At 45.3% G+C, this 22,520-nt stretch overlaps 1 protein-coding gene across 8 annotated transcripts in view; it reads left to right on the forward strand.

Moving 5' to 3' along the window:
• LOC137373565 (probable G-protein coupled receptor 132) overlaps nucleotides 1-22,520 on the forward strand; it is a 113,116-nt gene that overhangs the window by 56,453 nt on the left and 34,143 nt on the right. The window contains exon 1 of one of the 8 annotated variants that reach the window (XM_068038518.1): nucleotides 17,380-17,500. The exons of 6 other annotated variants lie outside the window; for them this stretch is intronic. The gene's annotated coding sequence lies outside the window, so the exon portion shown is untranslated. Of the gene's footprint in view, nucleotides 1-17,379; nucleotides 17,501-22,520 lie in introns of those variants that run through there. One more of the 8 variants, XM_068038516.1, reaches the window with a different exon arrangement.

Below are 22,520 nucleotides of genomic sequence, written 5' to 3' on the forward strand. Positions count from 1 at the left end.
GAAGCATTTAATAATATTCCATGAAAGAAATTATTAAAAATGAAAGCACATGGAATTGGAGGCAAATTAACTTTTCACCATATTTAAATAAATTGGAGTATTTTCTGAATGGTGAGAAACTAGGGAACATAGAGGAGCACATGGATTTAGGTGACTATGTACACTGTCATGCAGGCCCCCACCTGCCAAGAATGAGGCACATTAATTTTGCCACCTGACCATTGATTTTTAATCTGTTACTGGAGAAAGGAAAGAATTTGCTTTAAAAAAAGGACCCTTGACTAGAAAGATATTTGCATATTTGCAAACAGTGCTTAAAAGGGACAAAAGACCATGCCCTGCCACATTCAATCCACAATGGACTTTTGATTACCAGACGTTGAGGGTGGAGGAGCTCGCATTCCAGGTTGACTACTAAGATGGCCGAATACACAAACAGAAGTGATCAGACAAGTTTAGTCACATGACTAACTGGCTGCTGGAGGTTTTTTTTGAACTTGCCACAGAGAATTTGAACTCAGAAAGCTGTTTTCTCCTGGACTGAAAACACTTCTCGTGGCTCGCTTGCCGCAGGCTCTCCTGTCTGCTCTCATCTCTCTCACCAGCTTTGGAATCCATATGAAGACATATGAACCCCGAGAGAGAAAAGTCTCCTACAGTGAACAAGGTTTAAGAAGAATACTGGGCTCCAGTGAAAAGCAAGATCTACCTACAAGCAAGGACTACAGCGAGCTCGAAGCACAGTAAAAAATCTTCAGATATTGCCTCATACCTCTCCACTATTTTTCTTCAACTCTTTTCTGTCTCTATTTGCATGTGCGCATGCTAGCGTGGGGTGTCGCCCCACCAGCCTCCCACTCCATTTTACGACCATCACCCACCACCAGCCTGCATTTGGGGTGGGGCGTAAAATTCCAGCCTGAGAAACTGTTTCCTGTAATTGTGTAATCCAGAACAAGGGGAAAGGTATTGCAAGGGATTCTGAGAGACAGGATTTATATGCATTTGGAAAGGCATGGTCTGATTAGGGATAGTCAGCATGGCTTTGTGCGTGGGAAATCAGGTCTCATGAATTTGATTGAGTTTTTTGAGGAGGTGACCAAGAGGATTGACGAGGGCAGGGCGATGGACGTTGTCTACATGGACTTTAGCAAGGCCTTTGACAAGGTCCCGCATGGTAGACTGGTCCAGAAGGTTTGAACAAATGGGATCCAGGCTGAGCTAGCAAATTGGATACAAAATTGGCTTGGTGATAGGAGGCAGAGGGTGGTAGTGGAGAGCTGTTTTTCAGATTGGAGGCCAGTGACCAGTGGTGTGCCGCAGGGATCGGTGATGGGCCCTCTGTTGTCTGTCATATATATTAATGACTTGGATGTGAATGTAGGGGGCATGATTAGTAAGTTTGCAGATGACACCAAAATTGGTGGTATCGTGGACAGTGAAGAAGGTTGTCTAAGGTTACAAAAGGATATAGATCAACTGGGAAAGTGGGCAAGGAATTGGCAAATGGAATTTAACGCAGACAAGTGCGAAGTAATGCATTTTGGGAAGATAAACCAGGGTAGAACATGTACAGTGAATGGCAGGGCCCTGGGGAGTGTTGTTGAGCAGAGAGACCTTGGGGTGCAAGTACATAGTTCCCTGAAAGTGGCAACACAGATAGACAGGGTGGTGAAGAAGGCATATGGCATGCTTGCCTTCATTGGCCGAGGCATTGAGTACATGAGTTGGGACGTCATGTTACAGTTGTACATAACATTGATTAGGCCGCATTTGGAGTACTGTGTGCAGTTCTGGTCGCCGCAAAGGTAAGATGTGATTAAGCTGGAGAGGGTGCAGAAAAGATTCACAAGGATGTTGCCTGGTTTGGAGGGCTTGAGTTATAAAGCGAGATTGGATAGGATGGGTCTATTTTCCCTGGAGCGAAGGAGGCTGAGAGGGGACATGATGGAGGTATATAAAATTATGAGAGGCATAGATAGGGTAGATAGCCAGAGTCTGTTTCCCATGGTAGGGGGTGACTAAAACTAGAGGGCATAGATTTAAGGTGAGAGGGAGGAGGTTTAAAGGGGATCAAAGGGGTAAATTTTTCACACACAGAATAGTGGGTATCTGAAATAAACTGCCTGAGGAGTTGGTGGAGGCAGGAACAGTATCAACATTTAAGAGCATCTGGACAGGTACTTGAATGAGCAAGGCATAGAGGGATATGGAATTAATGCAGGCAGGTGGGATTAGTATAGATAGGCATTATGGTCGGCATGGACGCGGTGGGCTGAAGGGCCTGTTTCTATGCTGGACGACTCTATGACTCTATGGGGAAAATTCTTAACATGAGAGCTAGCAGTAAAATCAGGAAGCACTTTTCCACACTGCCACAAATAGAGAACCCAAACTGAAGAGTTACAAAGATGACCCTTTCCTTTAAAAATTGGACAATGTGCTGTAAAGTGCCGCTGAAGATCAAACTGTAATCACATCCTGGGTCATTGTCGGTCACCATAGGGCGGGGGCTCTGTGTTCTCCCAACAGAGGCATGAGGGATTTTTGACCTTAAAAAGTAGTTCCCTGGAGATCAGAACAATGTCCCCAAAAACGTGTCCAGCTGAGAGCTGAGATCTCAAAAAAAAGCCAAAGGTGTGAATTCGACACATCAACTGGTGCGGCAGTGAGCTGAAAGTGATCTCTGTCTCCAGACTGAAATCTCAACCAACAGAAAATTCGACAAACAACGGAGTTCTGCAACTTTAGGTCCTTTGAGATGATTGAACAGGTTTACCGTGAACCCCAAACATCGCTACCCCCTAGAGGATCCTCAACTACAATATCTCTTATTAATCCTACCTCATTACACATTACTAGATTTTAGATTTTAGATTTAGAGAGACAGCACTGAAACAGGCCCTTCGGCTCACCGAGTCTGTGCTGATCATTAACCACCCATTTATACTAATCCTACACTAATCCCATATTCCTACCACATCCCCACCTGTCCCTACCTACACTAGGGGCAATTTATAATGGCCAATTTACCTATCAACCTGCAAGTCTTTGGCATGTGGGTGGAAACCGGAGCACCCGGAGAAAACCCACGCAGACACAGGGAGAACTTGCAAACTCCACACAGGCAGTACCCCGAATTGAACCTGGGTCACTGGAGCTGTGAGGCTGTGGTGCTAACCACTGCGCCACTGTGCCACCCTGATCTAAAATAGCCTGTTCCTGAGTCGGTTCTGCAACATATTGCTCTAAGTAACAATCCCTGATGCACTCTACAAATTCGTCTTCCATGTTACCTCTGCCAATCTGATTTGTCCAGTCAATATGCAGATTGAAATCACCTGATACAATTGTAGTGCCCTTCTTGCACGCTTCCATTATTTCCCAATTTATACTTTGTCCTACAATGAGGCAACTCTTCGGGGGCCTATAGACGACTCCCACCCGTGACTTCTTGCTATTCCTTATTTCCAACCAAACTGATTCCACATTACGATCTATTGCATCTATATCACTACTCACCACCGCACTGATACCTTCCTTTATTAACAAAGCTACCCCACCTCCTTTTCCTTTTTGCCTATTTTTCCAGAACGTCGAATACCCTCAAATATTGAATTCCCAGTCTTGGTCACACTGCAACCACACCTCTGTAATAACTATCAAGTTATATTCATTTATTTCTATTTGTGCCGTCAACTCATCTATCTTGTTACAAATGCTGCGTGCATTCAGATAAAGAGCCTTAAGCTTTGACTTTATGCTATTATTACTCATTGTGGTTCTAATTTCTGTTGTACTCGTCTGCTTATATTTTCTGCCCCTTCCTGTCACTTTGATTACCGTTCGCCTCTTCACTACCCTGCACCTCAGCTCTCTCATTTCTTTTTGATTTTTTAAACTTCCCTTCAATTGAACTCTCCCCCTGGCTAATTAGTTTAAAGTACAATCTACAACCCGAGTTATACGATTCACCAGGGCACTGGTCCCAGCATGGTTCAAATGAAGCCCATCCTAAGAGAACAGCTCTCTCCTTCCCCAGTACTGGTGCCAGTGCCCCATGATTTGGAACCCATTTCTCCCACACCAATCTTTGAGCCATGCGTTTACCTCTCTAATCTTATTTACCCTATGCCAATTTGCACAGGTAGTAAACATAGAAACATAGAAAATAGGAGCAGGAGTAGGCCATTCAGCCCTTCGAGCCTGCTCCGCCATTCATTATGATCATGGCTGATCATCCAACCCAGCAACCTGTTCCCTCTTTTTCCCTATATCCTTTGATCCCTTTCGCCCCAAGAGCTATATCTAACTCCTTCTTGAAAACATACAATGTTTTGGCCTCAACTGCTTTCTGTGGTAGCGAATTCCACAGGCTCACCATTTTTCAGGTGAAGTAATTTCTCCTCATTCTCAGTCCCGTATCCTGAGACTATGACCCCTGGTTCTGGACTCCCCCAAGCCGGAGATTATTACCTTTGTGGTTCTGCTTTTTAATTTAGCCTCGAGCTGCTCATAGTCCCTCAGCAGAACCTCTTTCCTTGTCCTATCTATGTCGATGGTACCTACGTGGACCATGACAACTGGATTCTTCCCCTCCCAATCCAAGTTCCTCTCCAGCCCAGAAGAGATGTCCTTAACCTTGGCACCAGGTAGGCAACTCAGCCTTCGGGACTTTCTATCTTTGCTGCAGAGAACAGTATCTATTCCCCTAACTATGCCATCCCCTATTACTACGACATTTCTCTTTTCTCCCCCCCACTTAAATGGCACTCTGAACCACGGTGCTGTGGTCAGTTTGCTCATTCTCCCTGCAGTCTGTGCCCTCATCCACACTGGAAGCAAGAACCTCGTACCAATTGGATAAGGGCTGAGGCTCCTCCAAAGCTAAATTCTGGATCCCCATACCTGCCTCACTCACAGTCACACCCTCCTGTCCCTGACCACGGTCCAAATTTGATGTAATTAATCTGAGGGGTGTGACTGTCTACTGAAACACAGTGTCCAGGTAACTCTCCCTCTCCCTGATGTGTCGCAGGGTCCGCAGCTCGGACTCCAGCTCATCAACTTTGAACCGAAGGTCCTCGAGCAGCCAACACTTGCTGCAGATGTGGTCACTGTGGATCACACCAGCGTCCACCAGCTCCCACATACCACAGCTGCAACACATCGCCTGCCCAGCCATCTCTATTCTATTTAATTCATTAATTTGGTTGTTAAATATTTGGATGTTTGACTTAAATTAAATTAAATTAAAAGTACCTGTTTAAAAAATCAATTGTAATTAATACTTCTAGTCCTGCTCTGTGTTTATACTCTTATTTTAACACTTACTGTTACACTACCACTATTAAAAAATTTGAATTACTCAGCTCCTAATTTGAACCAATACCCTCCCTGCTGGTCCCTCGCTCTCTATATATATATATGGTAAATTATAAAATCCGCCTTAGTTTTTATAGTAATGAATCGATCAAGTCTTATTTTATATTTGATTAACTTAGATTAAATTAAAACTTACCGGTATACTCACCCCGGCCTGCTTTCTGTTTCCCCGCGATCTCTGTTGATTGCGACCTCACTTTTCGATTTCTGATTTGCCTCTGAACCTCCCGCTCCTCTCCCACTGCTTCTCTCCGAATCTCTGAGGTTCTGGTGTCCCAGAGGATATGGGGAAGACTGAGGGGAAAACCATCCCTGAAGTAAAAGGAAAAGGGGATGGTAAAATACCCGAAGGTAAACAACAGTGTACAGGATGTTGAGAGTAGTGAGGTCAGGGATAAGGTTACAAGGACGCAAGAGGGCACTGGCAAGCAAGAACCTGGTTTAAAGTGTGTCTACTTCAACGCCAGGATCATCCGGAATAAGGTGGGTGAGCTTGCAGCATGGGTTGGTACCTGGGATCTCGATGTAGTGGCCATTTCGGAGACATGGGTAGAGCAGGGGCAGGAATGGATGTTGCAGGTTCCAGGATTTAGATGTTTCAGTAAGAACAGAGAAGATGGTAAAAGAGGGGGGGGGTGTGGCATTGTTAATCAAGGAGAGTATTACAGCGACAGAAAGGACATTTGAGGACTCGTCTACTGAGGTAGTATGGGCCGAGGTTAGAAACAGGAGAGGAGAGGTCACCCTGTTGGGAGTCTTTTATAGACCTCCGAATAGTTCCAGAGATGTAGAGGAAAGGATAGCGAAGATGATTCTCGACAGGGGTGAGAGTAACAGGGTAATTGTTATGGGGGACTTTAACTTTCCAAATAGTGGCTGGAAATACCATAGTTCGAGTACTTTAGATGGGTCAGTTTTTGTCCAGCGTGTGCAGGAGGGTTTTCTGACACAGTATGTAGACAGGCCAACCAGGGGCGATGCCACATTGGATTTGGTACTGGGTACTGAACCCGGCCAGGTGTTAGATTTAGATGTAGGTGAGCACTTTGGTGATAGTGATCACAATTCGGTTAGGTTTACCTTAGCGATGGGCAGGGACAGGTATATACCACAGGGCAAGAATTATAGCTGGGGGAAAGGAAATTATGATGCGATTAGGCAAGATTTAGGATACGTAGGATGGGGAAGGAAACTGCAGGGGATGGGCACAATCGAAATGTGGAGCTTATTCAAGGAGCAGCTACTGCGTGTCCTTGATAAGTATGTACCTGTGAGGCAGGGAGGAAGTTGTCGAGCGAGGGAGCCGTGGTTTACTAAAGAAGTTGAAGCGCTTGTCAAGAGGAAGAAGAAGGCTTATGTTAGGATGAGACGTGAAGGCTCAGTTAGGGCGCTTGAGAGTTACAAGCTAGCCAGGAAGGATCTAAAGGGAGAGCTAAGAAGAGCAAGGAGAGGACACGAGAAGTCATTGGCGGATAGGATCAGGGAAAACCCTAAGGCTTTCTATAGGTATATCAGGAATAAAAGAATGACTAGAGTTAGATTAGGGCCAATCAAGGATAGTAGTGGGAAGTTGTGTGTGGAATCAGAGGAGATAGGGGAAGCGTTAAATGAATATTTTGCGTCAGTATTTACAGTAGAGAAAGAAAATGTTGTCGAGGAGAATACTGAGGTTCAGGCTACTAGGCTAGATGGGATTGAGGTTCACAAGGAGGAGGTGTTAGCAATTTTGGAAAGTGTGAAAATAGATAAGTCCCCTGGGCCAGATGGGATTTATCCTAGGATTCTCTGGGAAGCAAGGGAGGAGATTGCAGAGCCTCTGTCCTTGATCTTTATGTCGTCATTATCGACAGGAATAGTGCCGGAAGACTGGAGGATAGCAAATGTTGTCCCCTTGTTCAAGAAGGGGAGTAGAGACAGCCCTGGTAATTATAGACCTGTGAGCCTTACTTCGGTTGTGGGTAAAATGTTGCAAAAGGTTATAAGAGACAGGATTTATAATCATCTAGAGAAGAATAAGTTCATTAGCGATAGTCAGCACGGTTTTGTGAAGGGTAGGTCGTGCCTCACAAACCTTATTGAGTTTTTCGAGAAGGTGACCAAACAGGTGGATGAGGGTAAAGCAGTGGATGTGGTGTATATGGATTTCAGTAAGGCGTTTGATAAAGTTCCCCATGGTAGGTTATTGCAGAAAATACGGAAGTATGGGGTTGAAGGTGATTTAGAGCTTTGGATCAGAAATTGGCTAGCTGAAAGAAGACAGAGGGTGGTGGTTGATGGCAAATGTTCATCCTGGAGTTTAGTTACTAGTGGTGTACCGCAAGGATCTGTTTTGGGGCCACTGCTGTTTGTCATTTTTATAAATGACCTGGAAGAGGGTGTAGAAGGGTGGGTTAGTAAATTTGCGGATGACACTAAGATCGGTGGAGTTGTGGATAGTGCCGAAGGATGTTGTAGGGTACAGAGGGACATAGATGGGCTGCAGAGCTGGGCTGAGAGATGGCAAATGGAGCTTAATGCGGAAAAGTGCGAGGTGATTCACTTTGGAAGGAGTAACAGGAATGCAGAGTACTGGGCTAATGGGAAGATTCTTGGTAGTGTAGATGAACAGAGAGATCTTGGTGTCCAGGTACATAAATCCCTGAAGGTTTCTACCCAGGTTAATAGGGCTGTTAAGAAGGCATATGGTGTGTTAGCTTTTATTAGTAGGGGGATCGAGTTTCAGAGCCACGAGGTAATGCTGCAGCTGTACAAAACTCTGGTGAGACCGCACCTGGAGTATTGCGTGCAGTTCTGGTCACCGCATTATAGGAAGGATGTGGCAGCTTTGGAAAGGGTGCAGAGGAGATTTACTAGGATGTTGCCTGGTATGGAGGGAAGGTTTTACGAGGAAAGGCTGAGGGACTTGAGGTTGTTTTCGTTGGACAGAAGGAGGAGGAGAGGTGACTTAATAGAGACATATAAGATAATCAGAGGGTTAGATAGGGTGGATAGTGAGAGTCTTTTTCCTCGGATGGTGATGGCAAACACGAGGGGACATAGCTTTAAGTTGAGGGGTGATAGATATAGGACAGATGTCAGAGGTAGTTTCTTTACTCAGAGAGTAGTAGGGGCGTGGAACGCCCTTCCTGCAGCAGTAGTAGGCTCGCCAACTTTAAGGGCATTTCAGTGGTCATTGGATAGACATATGGATGAAAATGGAATAGTGTAGGTCAGATGGTTTCACAGGTCGGCTCAACATCGAGGGCCGAAGGGCCTGTACTGCGCTGTAATATTCTAATTCAAATTCTAATTCTAATTCTAATTCTAACACTTGCCACAAGAAAACTTAAAGTGAGTCAGTGGGTCAGTGTGGATCTGCCCACTGAGGAATCAAAAGGTCTGATTGTAATCCAAAGCTAACCGAACCCAGCAAAACAGATTCAGAACTCACAAAGGACAAAGTGCAGGAGCAGAAGCCAAATGCCCCATCAGGGGCTAACAAACAATTTATCAGCCACTATCACCCTAGAGATAAGAATTATCAATGTGCCAGGACCTGAACTATTAAATCCATGTGTTGTGGAAACAGCAGTGAAGGGGTAAGGCCTGTACAGATTGTGAAGTTAGAAAACAGCCAGGAACAATGCAGTAATGGAAATTTGCATACTACAAGCCTCAGAACAGAAAACGGATCAAACAGATAAAAAAAAACACCACACTTTCGAAATAGAAGCTATCCTGGGGCGAAACCTCAATACCCAAGAAGGAAATTCAATTATAATTGTGCCGTATCCAAAGAAAGAATGATGTAAACCTCAAACTTGAACAAGAAATGGCTGTTGCAGACAATACCAGCAGTAACAGTTGTAAGGTTGAGGTGTGGATGTCATGTGTGCAGTGGTGTGACCCCACGCCTTTCTACTTTCTTTCTTACTTTCCAAACCAAAAAATCAAAAAACGACATAAAAATGAAATCCAAGGAATTTCATTTCTTTCCCTTTTGAGGGAGTTGACACAGAATGACCTCAACCGTCACTACACTGGTGACTGACTTACTCTGTAGGGACTCTTTAATTAAAGGAACCTTCAAGCATTTGCCAGTAAGTCCTTTTACTAATACTGTGGCATTTGTTCTGCTTTCGGATGGCATGGGTAATCTATCTCACTGCTTCCTCTCCTCCTCTGCTATAGTATTTCCTCCCTTTTCAACTGAAACTGCATCTCTCTTCCCTCTTTTTCCTTCTGAAATTGCATCTCCTCTCTTTTCTCTTCTCTGCTCTTCTCGAACTCGGAGTCACTGTTTAAAAATAAGGGGGTCACCCATTTAAGACAGTGATGAGGAGAATTTTTTTTTCTCTCAGGGGGTCGTAAGTCTTTGGAATTCTTTTCCTCTAAAGGTGGTGGAAGCAGAATCTTTGAATATTGTTAAGCCAGAGGTAGACAGATTCTTGATAAGCAAGGGGGTGAAAGCTTATCGGGGGTAGGTTATAAAAATTGACTTTTCCTTTAAAAAGTGGACAATGCATTGCAAAATGGCCACCAAAAGTCCAACTGTGTATTTAAAATGTCTTACTATCTGTTAAAGACAAAAGTATACATTCTAAGCTAAGAAGTGTCAATTGCACCCATCCTGAACCCATCAAGGGACATTTTTGAATTGAATGGGTTCTTCTGAAACAAAGAAAGTGTGAAGTAGCTACATTTGGGGCCATTGTCAGTCACCACTGGGAGGGGGCACTGCATCTCCCAGCAGAGGCACATGTGGAATTTTTGACCTTAAGAAGTAGCTCTCTGAAGCGAGAGAGAGGGAGATTAGAATAACATCCCCAAAAGCCTGTCCAGTCGAGAGCTGAGCTCTCCAGAAAGAGACAAAGAAGGTGCCCAGCTGTGGATTCTACACTTTGTGTAACAGAGAACTGAAAGTGATCCCCCATCTTTAGATTGAAGTCTCAACTACCAGCGAAATCTACAAACAATACAGGTCTGCAACTTTAAAAGAGAAATTGGCCACCAAGAAGATTCAACAGGTTTACCGTGAACTTCGAACACCTACCTCACTTCAAACCACTTATCCCTTTCCACTCTAGCTATCTCTTGTGTGTGTGTGTATATGTGTGCGTGCGTGAGTGAATGCATGTGAGTGCAGTTGCATCAATTTTGGAAATGAATATTGCTCAATAAATAGTTAATCTTCTGTTTAAACCCTACAAGAAAACCTGTTTATTTGAAAAATAAAACACAAAGGGGTTAAAACTCTCGGAACAAAAACACTTCCTGCGGACAGTTGGGAGTTAAACACTGGGAACCACTGACACCCCTTACCAGCTGGTCTTAACATACACAATGTGGTGGAAATCTGGAACACACTTTCCCAGAAGGTTGTTGATGTTGGAGCTCATTTCCAGCATTGAGGACTGAGGAAGATAGATGTTTGTTCGGTTTATTTATTTGTTCTTGTGATGTGGCAAAGCCAGCATTTTTTGCCCATCCCTATTTACCCTTGAGAAGGTGATGGTGAGCCACCTTCTTGAACCACTGTAGTCCACGTGCAGTAAAAGCACCCACAGAGCTGTTAGAAAGAGACTTTGAGGTTTTTGACCCAGTGACAGTGAGGGAACAGTGATATGGTGTGTGAGGGAATGGGGCTAATGGGGCTGAGGTACAGATCAGCCCTGATCTAATTGAATAGCAGAACAGGTTCGAGTGGCAGATGGCCTCCTGTTCCTATATTAGTCCCAGTCCTTCCCACCCTTTTCCAGAGTACTCCCACACCTTTCCCCAGGCCTCATTTGAAACAATAAGTAAACTCTGTACTGTTTTCACAGTATGATTGTGCACACAGAAAATACTGCAGTTCATCAGGTGGGACTGACAGGGACATTGGCATCTTTCAATAAGTTGTGAGGCAAAGTGATTTGACCTGGGAGTGTTTGATGGGGACAGTGTATAGGGAGCTTTACTGTGTATCTAACTCCTTTTTTTTTACAGTGTAGAGGGAGCTTTACTCTGCATCTAACTCCTTGCTGTACCTGTCCTGGGAGTGTTTGATGAGGGACAGTGTAGAGGGAGCTTTACTCTGTATCTCACCCCGTTTTTTTTTTGTTTTGTTTTTCTTTTTTTTTACTCTGCATCTAACCCCGTGTTATACCTTCCCTGAGAGTGTTTGATGGGGCAGGGTAGATGGGATAGTGTAGAGGGAGATTTACTCTGCATCTAACCTGTGCTGTAGCTGTCCTGGGAGTGTTTGATGGGGACAGTGTAGAGGGAGATTTACTCTGTATCTAACCTGTTATTTTGCTTTTTTTCCCCCTTTTTTTTTCTTTTTTTTTAAGGTGGCGTATCTAACCCCATGCTGTATCTGATCTGGGAGTTTTTGATGGGACAGTGTAGAGGGAGCTTTACTCTGTATCTAACCCCATGCTGTATCTGATCTGGGAGTTTTTGATGGGACAGTGTAGAGGGAGCTTTACTCTGTATCTAACCCCGTGTTGTACCTGCCCTGGGTGTGTTTGATGTTCATCTGGGTGCCTTAAATAGAAAGTGTTCCCTCGATCAGCAGAGATTTCATACTTTAACGACAATCATTGAGAAGCCCGGTCATGTGACCAACCAGCTGATGACATGTGGTTTCTCAGCTTTCAATAATGGAAAAGTTGGGTGAACTTTGACCTGCTTTTCCCCTCCTCCTTTAGTATCTAGCTACTCAGTTATTACTGTGGGCTTGATGTAGTGTGATGATAAATTCTGAATAATTTAACACACCCTGGGTCAGAAAGCTGTTTTTGCACCCTCCATTCCTGGGACATTTCACAGTGGGACAAAACACAATTCAACAGCCTTGACGGAGGCAGCGGTCTGAATTCTCCAATCTGTGGGGTGTGGGGGAGGGGGGTGTTGGGGGGGGGGGTCCAATGTAATCTATGGGGGTGGGGCTAAATTTTGGGCCATGCTCCTCTCCCTCTCTCCAGCCCTGATCTCCCCACCTTTCAGGTGGACGTTAATTATAGATGGTTGTCCTGACTGTTTCGTGCTCCCACTGGGTCACGTGACTCAGGTGGCTTGTGGGAGGGAGGCAAACTTGTTAATGTCCCTTTAAATTTGAAATGCACCCCCTGCTTCTCCATGGCTTTATCAGCGCTGCACCCAGGGATAGGAACAGCTTTCTTACTTTTTACTTGTTTTTGGGATGTGAACGTCACTGGCAAGGCCAGCGTTTATTGCCCATCCCTAATTGGTACACCGCTGCATTCCATGGGTTGTAGGTGCACCCACAGTGCTGTTATAGAGGGAGTTCCAGGATTTTGACCCAGTGACAATGAAGGAACGGCGATATAGTTATAAGTCAGGATGGTGTGTGCCTTGGAGGGGAACTTGCAGGTGGTGGTGCTCCCTTGCATCTGCTGCCCTTGTCCTTCTAGGTGGTAGAGGTCACAGGTTTGGTGCTGTTGAAGGAGGCTTGGTGAGTTACTGCGGTGCATCTTGTAGATGGTACACACTGCTGCCACTGTGCGTCAATGGTGGAGGGAGTGAATGTTGAAGGTGGTGGATGGGGTGCCGATCGAACGGGCTGCTTTGTCCTGGATGGTGCCCAGTTTCAAACTTTGTTTGATAATGTTCTTGTGAAGTGCTTTGGAATGTTTTTCTGTGTGAAAAGGGCCATATAGATGCCAGCTGTTGTTCTTGTTGTTGTTGCAATGATGTTAGAGTCATAGAGTTGTACAGCATAGAAACAGGCCCTTCATCCCACTGCATCCATGCCGGCCATAATGCCTATCTATACTAATCCCACCTGCCTTGCTCATTCAAGTACCTGTACAGATGCCTCTTAAATGTTGATACTGTTCCTGCCTCCACCACCTCCTCAGGCAGCTCATTCCAGATACCCACTATTCTTTGTGTGAAAAATTTACCCCTTTGATCTCCTCTCAACCTCCTCCCTCTTACCTTAAATCTGTGCCCTCTAGTTTTAGTCACCCCTACCATGGGAAACAGACTCTGGCTATCTACCCTATCTATGCCTCTCATAATTTTATATACCTCTATCATGTCCCCTCTCAGCCTCCTTCGCTCCAGGGAAAATAGACCCAGCCTATCCAATCTCGCTTTATAACTCAAGCCCTCCAAACCAGGCAACATCCTTGTGAATCTTTTCTGCACCCTCTCTAGCTTAATCACATCTTTCCTGTACTGCGGTGACCAGAACTGCACACAGTACTCCAAATGCGGACTAACCAATGTTATGTACAACTGTAACATGACATCCCAACTCTTGTACTCAATGCCTCGGCCGATGAAGGCAAGCATGCCATACGCCTTCTTCACCACCCTGTCTACCTGTGTTGCCACTTTCAGGGAACTATGTACTTACAGCCCAAGGTCTCTCTGCTCAACAACACTCCCCAGGGCCCTGCCATTTACTGTATATGTTTTGCCCTGGTTTAACTTCCCAAAATGCATCACTTTGCACTTGTCTGCATTAAATTCCATTTGCCAATCCCTTGCCCACTTTCCCAGTTGATTTATATCCTGTTGTAACCTTAGACAACCTTCTTCACTGTCCACGATACCACCAATTTTGGTGTCATCTGCAAACTTACTAATCATGCCCCCTACATCACACATAAGTCATTAATATATATGACAAACAACAGAGGGCCCAGCACCGATCCCTGCGACACACCACTGGTCACTGGCCTCCAATCTGAAAAACAGCTCTCCACTACCACCCTCTGCCTCCTATCACCATGCCAATTTTGTGTCCAATTGGCTAGCTCACCCTGGATCCCATGTGTTTGAACCTTCTGGACCAGCCTAACATGCAGGACCTCGTCAAAGGCCTTGCTAAAGTCCATGTAGACCACGTCCATCGCCCTGCCCTCGTCAATCCTCTTGGTCACCTCCTCAAAAAACTCAATCAAATTCGTGAGACATGATTTCCCATGCACAAAGCCATGTTGACTATCCCTAATCAGACCTTGTCTTTCCAAATGCATATAAATCCTGTCTCTCAGAATCCCTTCCAATAACTTTCTCTCCACTGATGTAAGGCTCACTGGCCTGTAGTTCCCTGGCTTATCCCTGCTGCCCTTCTTGAATAAAGGCACAACATTAGCTATCCTCCAGTCTTCCGGTACCTCACCCGTGGATAACGATGATACAAAAATCTCTGCCAGGGCCCCAGCAATCTCCTCCCTTGCTTCCCATAGCATCCTGGGATACACATGGTCAGGCCCTGGGGATTTATCCACTTTAATGTTGGTGATAGGAAAACCGCAGTGGATGATATATAGCTGTCTGAGAGTGTTTAATTTCCTTGAGCTGACATTTCCCCCTCCCGCCAGCTCAATCAGCACCAACAAACCGATGGGAAGAATGGTTGTTTTTTTGGTGCCACTAAACTGTGGATGTTATTGGCTCTGTGATCCACTGCTGCCCTTGAAAGCCTTGACTGAATCATCTGTCACTATCTTGGATATGTTCAGTATCTCTGAGAAAGTGTGAAACCATTGACATCTACACAAGATAGCCTCCTACTCAAACTATTTCAAGATTATTTCATTTTTCCGTAAATGCTTTGCTTGTGCTATCATCGATGACTTTTCCCAATACTCATTTTCTATTGATTCAGGGGCTCCACATGTTCTAAGCTCCCTCGCAATCTTTCACACCCTTCCTATCCACTCATTATCCTGGTCTATTCACTATGTTCTGATCCTTGTGTTCAATTCCCTCCATGGCCCTGCCCTTCCCGATCTCTGTAACCTCATCTGGCCCCACATTACATATGAACATACGAAATAGAGCAGGAGTAGGCCATTCGGCCTCTCGAGCCTGCTCTGCCATTTGATAAGATGGTGGCTGATCTGATTGTGGCCTTTAACTCTACTTTCCTGCCTACTCCCTAGAACCTTTGACTCCCTTGTCAATCAAGAATCTATCTAACTCCACCTTAAAAATATTCAATGACCCTGCCTCCACTGCTGTCTGGGGAAGAGAGTCCCAAAGATTAACAAACCTCTGAGAGAAAAAAAATTCTTCTCATATTCATCTTAAATGGGAGACCCCTTCATTTTTAAACTATGCCCCTAGTTCTAGTCTCTCCCACAAGGGGAGACATTCTCTCAGCATCTATCCTGTCAAGTCCCCTCGGGATCTTATATGTTTTAGTAAGATCACCCCTCATTCTTCTAAACTCCAATGGATACAGACCCAACCTGTCCAACCTTTCCTCATAAGATAGCCCCTTCATTCCATTGCACTGAGAGGATTGGAGACCATAAGGGGAGATTAAATACAGGCATTTAGAATTGTGAAGGGTTTTGAGAGAGTAAATGAGGAGAAACTGTTTCCACTGGCAAGAGCCACAGTTTACTTGAGGAAACACATTTTTATGCAGAAAGTTGTTGTGATCTGGAACGTGCCGCCTAAAAGGGAGGCGGAAGCAGATTCAATAGGGTTATGGGGAAAGAGCAGGGGAGTGGAACCAATTGGGCAGCTCTTTCAAAGAGCTGGCACAGGCACAATGGGCAGAATGGCCTCCTGCTGTGCTGAATAATTGTATGATTCTAGTAACAGGCTTTACCAGGAAAGCAGGGTGAGGGGACCTGTTGCCATGTATATGAAAGGGATACAGGAGCCTTGAGCCTCTTGCTCCACAGCGTTATCTTCTCTCTCAGGAATACTTCTCCTCTCAACCTCCCAGTCCAGACCTTCCCAAGCTGCAAAGGTGCACAGACCATACCTTCCTGCTGCCAACGCTGAGGGCTGTGCCACCCCGAGATATAGTAGAGGGGGAAGGGAGCTCTATGTCTGTCATTAATAGCCCATGTGAGATTTGAGGCCAAGTTTAGGGGCATTCAAGCTCCCAATAATTGGGGTATTGGAATGTGACCACATTAGGTGAGGGACTCGGACCTTTGAGTTACCTCCCCAACAGCTACAACAGTCCTCGATCACACAGCATTGGAGGTCAATGTGGTCAGCTGTCTTCAGAAGATGTTTTAAGTTGCTTGTAAAGGTTGAGTCTTTGCTTCTCCATCCCTTTCTCTGTTCCTTCTTTGTTAACTGGGCGCTGTTTCCAAGTTCCTTTCAGTCTTTCTGCTCTCACTAGTGTGTGGCAGCAATATTTCGGGCAGGGATGGAGGGGGCGAGTTCCAAATATGGCATTAGCAGAGTATTTCGGACTTCGGACACTCATCATCCCTCTGCTCACTGGCTCCCAAGCCAGCAACACTTCCATCATTGGCGGCTGTGCCTTCAGCTGCCTGGGCTCCAAGCTCTGGAATTCTCTCTCTAAACCTCTTCGTCTCTCTACCTCTCTTTCTTCCTTTAAGACACTCCTTAAAACCTACCTCCTTTACTTGTCCTAATAAGGAGTTTAGTTTAGAGATACAGCACTGAAACAGGCCCTTCGGCCCACCGAGTCTGTGCCGACCATCAACCACCCGTTTACACTAATCCTACACTAATCCCATATTCCTATCACATCCCCACCTATCCCTATATATTTCCCTACCACCTACCTATATTAGGGGCAATTTCTAATGGCCAATTTACCTATCAACCTGCAAGTCTTTGGCATGTGGGAGGAAACCGGAGCACCCGGAGGAAACCCACGCAGACACAGGGAGAACTTGCAAACTTCACACAGTTTTGTGTGAATTGAACCCGGGTCGCTGGAGCTGTGAGGCTGCGGTGCTAACCACTGCGCCACTGTCACATTTTGTCTGATTCTGCTCCTGTGAAGTGCCTTGGGACTTCTAACTTTGTTAAAGGTGCTATATCAATGCTAGTGGTTGTTGTTGTGGTGGAACAGGTTTGATCCTGTGTTGTCACTGTGTACAGCTGTGTTGAGATGCCTGCCAGCTTGAGGCAGATGTACCAATAGAAACGCGGTAAGCCGGTTAAAACAAAACACTCACTTCCTAAGAATTCCTTGGGGAGGGTGTAGGAGGGAACTCTCTTTAACATTAGTAACAAACAGGACAGGCCAGTGCATTTCCACCTTCGACAGGCTTTCAAAATAGACACAGATTCTCAGCCCCGCTTTATTCAGTCTGTGATACTGCTGCATGAGAGATCTGCCTCGTTCTTGGGACTATATCTGAAGACCTTGTCAAGGAGGTCAGTCTAGATGGTATATGTCTTGCCCTTTCTCAAAGTTTCACATGTATATTCAGTGTGACTTCCTGCAATGTTCCCTGTTAACGTTTGATGTTGTGCGCAGACAGTTTTTTCAATGTGTAGAAGATTTAAATGTTTTTTCACAGTCGTGCAGTATTTCACACAGAAGAAGGTTGGTGCAGTAAATTCCAGCTAATGTGCTACTACACACAGCTGAGTACAAACACTGGCTGCCAGGGTCACTTTTCCTCTCAAATGCCTTGAGCTTCTTCCTGCACCTAGATTTTGTATCTCCTTGCGTGTACCTCTCTATGCCCCTGCTTGTTTCCACTCGCCTGCAGCCTGCTCCCCCACTCTAGCTGTCTTCCTGCACATCTCTTGCAAGGTCTCTGTGCCTTTGTTTTTCTCCAACTCTAGTGTGTCTCAGTCTTCCAAAGCCTCTCCCTGTCGGATAAGGAAAAGCACCGAATGATAAGAGAACCAATAATCCTCTGTTTATCTACTGACCTGTCTTTCTCAGTCTCTCCCTCTCTCTTTCACCATGTATCTCACTCAGTCTCTCAGTTTGCCTTGCTGTCTATCTATTGTCATCCTATGCATCATTCTACCTCTCTTTCTGTCAGCCTTTCTTTTTGTCTTGGTCTCTCCCAAATATCCCGTGTTTCTTCCTTTCAGTCTCCTTTTTCATTGTCTCACTCTTTCTATCCCCTTTGGTTCAGCGGGGTGGTGGGGGTCGGGCATAACCCTTAGAGGGGCAGACCTTTAAAGGGGAGGTAAACGCAATCAAAAGGTCATATGATGGGAAAAATTCCCAAGGGGTTTCCCAGGAGAGGCGAGGTAACAGATAGTGTACATAGATGGCTGATGGAGATTTGAAATTTGAAGAAGTGTTTTTTTGAGGTTGAGGTACTTCAAAATCTTTTTCGAAGATGAGTCTGTTTTTTGCTGTAAGGGAAAAACCCAAGAGAAATTGTGCTGAGGTAAACATGACCCAGTCTGCCAGTGTTTGTTAGCACACAAAGGGAACTAAGTTATGCAAATAAAACAGAGTTACATAAATAACTGTTCTGAGACAGGAGCAAACACTTTCAACATTGCTGCTGGTGCCAGTTGTGGGTCAGTAGGTAGCACTCTCTTGCCTCTGAGTTAGAAGGTTGTGAGTTTAAGCCCCACTCCAGAGAGTTGACCATAATAATCTAGGCTGGCACTTGCAGTGCAGCCAAATTGCACACAGCAAGATCCCACAAACAGCAATGAGATAAATGACAAGATAATCTGCTTTGGTAAAATCAAAATACTGTGGATTCTGTAAATCTGAAATAAAAACAGAAAGTGCTGGAAATACTCAGCAGATCTGGCAGCATCTATGGAGTGAGATGAGGGAGTGCTGCACTGTCAGAGGTGCCCTCCTTTGGATGAATAATCAAACCAAGGCCCCAAGTGCCCGCCAAGGTGGAGAAAACAGATCCCATAATGCTACTTTGAAAAAGAACAAGGGAGTTCTCCCAACTGTCCTGGACAATATTTATCCCTCAGTCAACATCACAAAACATATCAGGCATCTGTGGAGAGAGAAACAGAGTTAACGTTTCAGGTCTGTGACCTTTCATCAGAAGTTCTGCTGAAAGGTCACAGACCTGAAACATTAACTCTGCTTCTCTCTCCACAGATACTGCCTGACCTGCTGAGTATTTCCAGCACTTTCTGTTTTAATTTCAGATTTCCAGCATCTTCAGTATTTTGTTTTTACAAAAGCAGATTATCTTGTCAGTTATCTCATTGTTGTTTGTGGGATCTTGCTGTGTGCAATTTGGCAGCTGCGTTTCTTATGTTACAACAGTGACTACACATCAAAAGTACTTCAATGGCTGTAAAACTCACATTGCAAAACTGTCACTTAGAACTGTAACACTATCAGCCCATTTCTGTGTCAACCCTTTGTTAATGCAATTCCAAACTAATCCCAATCGCTTCCCATAGCCTTGTATCAATCCCAGACTAATTCCACTGCTCCACTCTCTCCCTATCTCCCTGTATCAATCCCAGACTAATTCCACTGCTCTGCTCTTTCCCTATCTCCCTGTATCAATCCCAAACTAATTCCACTACCCTGCTGTCTCCCCATAGCCCTGTATCAATCCCAAACTAATCCCATTGGCCCATGCTCTCCCTATAGCCTTGTATCAATCCCAAACTAATCCCATTGCCCCACTCTCTCCCCATTTCCCTGTATCAATCCCAAACTAATCCCACTGGTCCACGCTCTCCCTATAGCCTTGTAAATTTTTAATTCCTCTCTGGCCATGAGGGAGGTGCCAGAGGACTGGAGAACAGCTAATGTGGTCCCACTATTTAAGAAAGGTTGTAGAGATAAGCCAGGGAACTACAGACCAGTGAGTCTCACGTCAGTGGTCGGGAAACGATTGGAGAAAATTCTGAAGGAGAGAATCTGTCTCCACTTGGAGAGGCAAAATTTGATTAGGAATAGTCAGCATGGCTTTGTCAGAGGGAGGTCATGCCCAACAAATTTGATTGAATTTTTTGAGCATGTGACCAGGTGTGTAGATGAGGGTAGTGCAGTTGATGTAGTTTACATGGATTTCAGCAAAGCCTTTGACAAGATCCCACATGGGAGACTTATCAAGAAAGCAAATGCACATGGGATACAGGGTAACTTGAAAAGGTGGATTCAAAATTGGCTTAGCTGTAGGAGACAGAGAGTGATGACAGACGGCTGTTTTAGTGACTGGAAGCCAGTGTCCAGTGGCGTACCACAGGGATCTGTGCTGGGTCCCCTATTGTTTGTCATTTATATAAACGACATAGATGACCATGTGGGGGGTAGGATCAGTAAGTTCGTGGATGACACAAAGATCGGCTGAGCGGTTAAGTGAGTTGAGTGTCTTGGGTTACAGCAAGATATAGACGGGATGGTCGAATGGGCAGAAAAGTGGCAGATGGAATTTAACCCTGAAAAGTGTGAGGTGATACACTTTTGAAGGAGTAATGTGACATGGAAGTATTCAATGAATGGCCTGACACTGGGAAGTTCCAAGGAACAAAGGGACCTTGCCGTGTTTGTCCATAGATCTCTGAAGGCAGAAGGGCAAGTTAATAGGGTGGTGAAAAAGGCATATGGGACACTTGCCTTTATCAATCGAGGCATAGTTTACAAAAGCAGGGAGGTCATGTTGGAGGTGTATAGAACTTTGGTAAGGCCACAGCTGGAGTACTGTGTGCAATTCTGGTAGCCACATCATAGGAAGGATGTGATTGCATTGGAGGGGGTGCAGAGGCGATTCACTAGGATGTTGCCTGGGATGGAACATTTAAGCTATGAAGAGAGGTTGGATAGGCTTGTGTTGTTTTCGCTGGAGCAGAGAAGACTGAGGGGTGACCTGATCGAGGTGTACAAGATTATGAGGGGCATGGACAGGGTGGATAGGGAGCAGCTGTTCCCTTAGTTGAAGGGTCAGTTACGAGGGGTCACAAGTTTAAGGTGAGGGGCGGGAGGTTTAAGGGGGATTTGAGGAAGAACTTTTTTACCCAGAGGGTGGTGACGGTCTAGAATGCACTGCCTGGGAGGGTGGTAGAGGCGGGTTGCCTCACATCCTTTAAAAAGTACCTGGATGAGCACTTGGCACGTCATAACATTCAAGGCTATGGGCCAAGTGCTGGCAAATGGGATTAGGTAGACAGGTCAGGTGTCTTTAATGCATCGGTGCAGACTTGATGGGCCGAAGGGCCTCTTCTGCACTGTATTATTCTGTGATTCTGTATCAATCCCAAACTAATTCCACTGCCCCACTCTCTACCCATAGCCTTGCATCAATCCCAAACTTATCCATGCCACTATTTTGAAGAAAAGCAGGAGAGTTCTGGCCCAACATTTATCACAAAATAAACATCACCAGACCATTAATCTCATTCTTGCAACCTCATCCAGCCCAGAAACACTAAGCTCTGGAGTTCCCTCCCAAACCTCTCCCGAGCCCTCCCTAGCCTGTCTAGGAGAATTTCTAAATTGTAAGAGGGCTAACTTCAATGTGATGGGAGGGGATCTAGCCAGGGTAAAATGGAATTGAAGACTTTTTTTTATTCATTCATGGGATGTGGGCATCGCTGGCCAGGCCAGCATTTATTGCCCATCCCAAATTGCCCTCGAAAAGGTGGTGGTGAGCTCCCTTCTTGAACTGCTGCAGTCCATGTGAGGTAGGTACACCCACAGTGCTGTTAGGGAGGGAGTTCCAGGATTTTGACCCAGCGACAGTGAAGGAACGGTGATGTAGTTCCAAGTCAGGATGGTGTGTGATTTGGATGGGAACTTGCAGGTGGTGCTGTTCTCGTGCATTTGCAGCCCTTGTCCTTCTAGTTGGTAGAGGTCGCAGGTTTGGAAGGTGCTATCTAAGGAGCCTTGGTGCATTGCTGCAGTGCATCTTGTAGATGGTACACACTGCTGCCACTGTGCATCGGTGGTGGAGGGAATGAATATTTGTGGATTGGGTGCCTGTCAAGTGGGCTGGTTTGTCCTGGATGGTGTCGAGCATCTTGAGTGTTGTTGGAGCTGCACCCATCCAGGCAAGTGGAAAGTATTCCATCACACTCCTGACTTGTGCCTTGTAGATGGTGGACAGGCTTTGGAGAGTCAGGAGGTGAGTTACTCGCTGCAGGATTCCTAGCCTCTGACCTGCTCTTGTAGCCACGGTATTTATACGGCTACTCCAGTTCAGTTTCTGGTCAATGCTAGCGCCGAGGATGTTGATAGTGGGGAATTCAGCGATGGTAATGCCATTGAATGTCAAGGGGAGATGGTTAGATTCTCTCTTGTTGGAGATGATCATTGCCTGGCACTTGTGTGGTGCGAATGTTACTTGCCACTTATCAGCCCAAGCCTGGATATTGTCCAATTCTTGCTGCATTTCTACACGGACTGCTTCAGTATCTGAGGAATTGTGAATGGTGCTGAACATTGTGCAATCATCAGCGAACATCCCCACTTCTGACCTTATGATTGAAGGAAGGTCATTGATGAA

The sequence above is a fragment of the Heterodontus francisci genome, chromosome 9 (assembly GCF_036365525.1).
Source record: "Heterodontus francisci isolate sHetFra1 chromosome 9, sHetFra1.hap1, whole genome shotgun sequence".
NCBI lineage: Eukaryota > Metazoa > Chordata > Chondrichthyes > Heterodontiformes > Heterodontidae > Heterodontus > Heterodontus francisci.